The sequence below is a fragment of the Nanorana parkeri genome, unplaced genomic scaffold, assembly GCF_000935625.1.
Source record: "Nanorana parkeri isolate BGI_ZX_2015 unplaced genomic scaffold, ASM93562v1 scaffold394, whole genome shotgun sequence".
NCBI classification, from domain to species: Eukaryota; Metazoa; Chordata; class Amphibia; order Anura; family Dicroglossidae; genus Nanorana; species Nanorana parkeri.
In genome coordinates this window covers 1004786-1010166 of record NW_017306662.1, presented here as the reverse complement: position 1 = coordinate 1010166, position 5381 = coordinate 1004786, and positions in this window count along the sequence as shown.

Below are 5381 nucleotides of genomic sequence, written 5' to 3'. Positions count from 1 at the left end.
CAAATTCTATGTATTAAAGCTGTTTAATTTCCTGTTAATTCAGTGTTTAGATCTGTACTGAGTTGTTTATTACAGGTGTTTATAGAGCATTATCAATCTACACAGAGCTTTAGATATTGTAGGTAACATCTTCCACCCTAGGTCCGAGTATTCAAGGTGCCCCCTTCCCTAAAACGCTAAAATAAAAGAACTTTTGGGGAGTAAAAATAGTTAGATAATATGCTGACCTTTACCTTAGCTCCATAGTGTAGGGGGGTGACTTTATCCTCCTGCCAATAAGATCCCTTAGAATGCCGAGTAGCCCAAATCTACTGTTGAGTAGCCCAGATTTGGAATACTCAACATTCTCTGAGATCTGCCCAGGAAGCAGGAAGATGAATGTCATTGATTGGCCAGTCATACTCACATGTTAATAGCCGAGCCTTGGCATCCCTTTGTGTGATGGGCACCGGGCAAAGTGGAGAATTCAGTCAGAGCCATTGCTTAACCATTCATACCTGATTAATTAGCATCGGTTATATGATGGGCATTGGAGGTGTGGAGAATTCAGGCAGAGCCACTGATTGGCTAGTCATAACCAAATGTTTATAGCTAAGTCTTTTCACAGTCATATGACGGGCACTAGAGGAGTGATGAATTCTGGCAGGAATCATTGATTGGTCAGTCATACTCAAATGTTAATAGCTGAGGTTTGGAACTGGTCATATGACAGGCACTGGAGGTCTAAAGAATTCAGGCAGAACCATTGATTGGCCAGTCATACCTGAATGTTAATAGCCAAGCCTTGGCATCCGTCCTGTGATGGGCAGTGGCAAAGTAGAGAATTCAAGCAGAGCCATTGATTGGCCAGCCATACCCAAATGTTAATAGCCAAGCCTTGGCATCTGTTATATGACGGGCACTGGAGGTGTGAAGAATTCAGGTAGAGCCATTGATTGGCCAGCCATACCCGAATGTTAATAGCCAAGCCTTGGCATCTGTTATATGATGGGCACTGGAGGTGTGGAGAATTCATGCAGAGCCACTGATTGGCCAGTCATACCCGAATGTTAATAGCCAAGCCTTGGCATCAGTTATATGATGGGCACTGGAGGTGTGGAGAATTCATGCAGAGCCATTGATTGGCCAGTCACACCCGAATGTTAATAGAAAAGCCTTGGCATCAGTTATATGATGGGCAATAGAGGAGTGGAGAATGCAGGCAGAGTCATTAATTGGCCAGTCACACCTGAATGTTAATAGCCAAGCCTTGGCATCCGCCATGTGATGGGCACAGGCAGAGTGGAGAATCCAGGCAGAGCCATTGCTTAACCATTCATAATTGGCATCGGTTATATGACAGGCACTGGAGGTGTAGAGAATTCAGGCAGAGCCATTGATTGTGTAGTCATATGTGAATGTTAATAGCCGAGCCTTGGCACTGGTCATGTGATGGGCAATAGAGGAGTGGAGAATTCAGGAAGAGTCATTGATTGGCCATTCATTTCAAATGTTGATAGCTGAGCTTTGGCACCGGTCATGTGATGGGCGCTGGCAAAGTAGAGAATTCAAGCAGAGTCATTGATTGGCCAGTCACACCTGTATCTTAATAGCCAAGCCTTGCCCGGGGCATGTGACGGACACTGGAGCAGCGGAGAATAGTCGGCATTGCTGCTGTAAGTTCAATACTCCTGAGCTCTATGCAGATTTCCTTTTACCATCTCTCAGCAGGAAGTAATGTTTTATTGTTCTGAAATGATACATCTGCTTTAATATCCTCATAAGGAAGAAACAGCATCCGTTTTTCTGGAAAGGGAAAAATGTGAGTTAGCGTGACTTGGGTTTTGGACGGCAGCGTGGCTCTGGCAGTGGAAGCCCGACTTCCATCCAATCAAAAAAAAAAAAAAAATCAGAAGCAGAGCTTACAATAGGCCCGCAGAGAGAACAGGCCGTGAACTTGTACCAATAATCTGTATGTTAATTTGGGAGGTAAGATTAGAAAGCGCGAAGAAGCAGAGGACACCTGCCGCCGATTTCACTCCGTCCGCAGCACGTTCCCATCGGAGGAAGTACAAAGTCCCGACAGCTGTTTACACCGCGCCCGGCAATGGAGGCCGACCGAGGGTGACATTGACACGGCGAGAAGAGCCAAAGGACAAAAGATGATGAACTCTGTCCTATTGTAACTGTGTATCAGAGGACAGGAAATAAACACCTCCCCCGCACTCTATGGCCTAAGTGCGAATGTGTGATACGTTTTGCTTCGTTTGTCATGCGCCAGCATAGGGCAGCCTATTCGTTTCATGTACTTTAAAGGGCCAGTCCACCCAAAAGTGATATGTAAGATATAGGTGCAGTCTGGTGGGCCGAGTCAGATTGCTTTCTTCTTATAAGTCCATTACACTTCAACAGCAAGATCCTCATTCCCTGTTCTGCTCCTGTCCACCTGACAGCTTTGAATGTTCCCTCCCATCTTTGCATGTCCCGCCCACCTCCTGATACATTCTTCATAATATAAAATAAATACAAAGTATCTAAAAGGGATGGTGGGAGCCCCTCATAATGGGCACAGCAGGTGTACAGACCCGGGAACTCAGCACAGGGATGGTGGGAGTACCTCATAATGGGCCCAGCAGGTGTACAGACCCGGGAACTCAGCACAGGGAGGGTGGGGGACCCTCATAATGGGCACAGCGGGTGTACAGACCCGGGAACTCAGCACAGGGATGGTGGGGGATCCTCATAATGGGCACACACTCAATGGGGATCTTTTGCTCAATCTGCACTGACTTAGGACTCATGTAGACGGGCGTTCTTGCAATGCATCCTTTTGTATTCGAATGCAATGCTGCTCCAATCCTCTGAGCTGTCATCTACAATACTTCAGTGAAGCCAATGGGAATCTGCTGACCTGCGTTTGAGGTGAGAGAGAAATTCCAACCCGTCGCCACCCCAGGCAAGCTTTAAAAAAAACCAAAGAGTTTGAGATGGATTTTTTACTTTCCATTTTGTAACTATGAGCACTTGTAGTGACGGTTACCTGCGGCTATGTCCTCTCATAGTATAGTGCTTGTCTCTACGCTGGTAATAAATTGCTCAGTGCTGAGCCTGTCTAAGCCTGAAATGTCTGATAACATGGACATGTAGGCTGTAGGTCAAAGGTAAATACATTTGTCAAATGTCTTAATTTCTGTCTCTTAATACATATTAATTAATATTATTAGTACATGTTATATTTCTTCTACAAACATGCACGCATGGGTGCAGAACATGTAAAAGCCATAGTAAGCCATTTTCGGAGCAGATTATAGAAACGCGGTTTGAACATTGAAGGGAGAGTTCTGCGTCGCTCCCTCTTGTGGACTTATGTGTACAGTGCAGCAATTCACTGAGTAGCTACAGCTAAACCTGCACAGTACATCGGGTCATTTTGACAAGTACAAGTACTTGTCAAAATGCCCTGTTTTTTCCGCCCTCACCCTGCAGCGCCCTCAGGCGGCCGCCTGACTTGCCTTGCAGTAGCGCCAGGCCTGCATGGGGGTATACTCAAGGGACTGCAGTCATGGCACTTGTAGCTACTACAAGACCACTATGTCAGGGTGGCTTAGATTGGTTCTGTATACCCCTACTGTGTAACCCTAATTCTTCTTTAAACTGTGTTTTGTTTTTGCAGAAATACAAACAGTTGTCAGTTGTCAGTGGGATTATTTTACAGCCTGCATTAAGCATACAGGGTTAATTTCAGTGCTGGCCGGGATGATCAGAAGCCCTGAGGGCAATAAATCTGCAATACAAGACCAAGACAGCTAAACAAATTTTCACTTACTGCACAATCTGTCAATGGGATCTGTGACTAGAGACAACCATTCTGAAGTCTCCTCCATCGACGTCTGAAGTCAGCTCTTCCTGATTGGAAATGACGCAAGGGGTGCAGGGTCATTGTTAACAGCAGCTTCCACAATACTTCGTACTACAGTGATGGATATGCGTTATCTTTACATGCATGCAGATTTTCTTGGTTTAAATTGCCTCAACAGCCCCTCCCCACACAACGGGGCCCCTTTCTCCCCCAGGTCCTATAGCAGTTGCCTGGGCTGCTATGGCTATTGTTACACCGCATATTTCAGTACCTCTCTGCAGAATTGTGTTATACTGTAGGTGAGTAAAGGTAAGGGGCAATGTGCACATACTTGTGGTGGAGGCAGGGGTGTATCTATCGCAAGGCAAACTAGGCATTTGCCTAGGGCGGCACTTTCCAGGGGGGCGGCAGAACCTCTATAAACCCTGCACAGCTCTCCTGAGACCCGTACAGCCCACCCAAGACCATGCACAGCTCTCCTGAGACCTCATGTGGGCTGTATCCAGTGACTGACAGGTTGCGCAAAATGTCCTAAACAGGATGGGGTGGGCAAATTTAGATTGAGGGGGGGTGCCCGAGTTTAGTCTTGCCTAGGGCAGCACAAAACCAAAATACACCACTGGGTGAAGGGGAGTGGTAGGGTTGCAACCTTTTCTTCAAGTGAAATCCAAAGACTCTACCACCGCGCACGGCAATTTTTTTTTTTGGGGGGAGAATATAGAGTAGAGAGCGAGAAGAGGCAGCCAGGGGAGGGAGTAAGGAGACCAGCTATAGAATACTACAAATGCCAGCAATATATTATACAGCAATAAAAAATTATATGAAGCTACATACTCTGTGTTGTTTTTCGGGGTGGCAGTCTGATGTCTCCTGGGTCTCAAGTGGCCTGTCCCGGCTCTCACCAGGGCTGTGCATGCTCTCAGGTGGACTCTGCAGGCTCTCAGGTGGACTCTGCGGGCTCTCAGGTGGACTCTGCAGGCTCTCAGACGGACTCTGCAGGCTCTCAGGTGGACTCTGTGGGCTCTCAGGTAGACTCTGCGGGCTCTCAGGTAGACTCTGCGGGCTCTCAGGTAGACTCTGCGGGCTCTCAGGTAGACTCTGCAGGCTCTCAATCGGGCTGTACACGTTCTCGTGTGGGCTGCACGGACTTTCAGACGGCCAATGTGGACTCTCAGGTGGGCTTTGTGGATTCTCAGGTGGGCTGTGCTAGCTCTCAGGTGTATTCTGCAGGCTCTCAGGTGGGCTGTGTGGACTCTCAGGTGGACTATGTACCCCGGACAGCCACAGCCTTCAAAATTCGGACTGTCCGGTTCAGTCCCGGACAGGTGGCAACCCTAGGGAGTGGCTGCATTTACAGGTGAAACTCGAATAATTAGAATACCGTGCAAAGTTCATTTATTTCACTAATGCAACTTATGCGGTGAAACTCATATATGAAGAATACCGTGCAAAGTTCATTTATTTCACTAATGCAACTTATGCGGTGAAACTAATATATGAGAGAGACTCATTACATGCAAAGCAAGATAATTCAAGCCGTGAT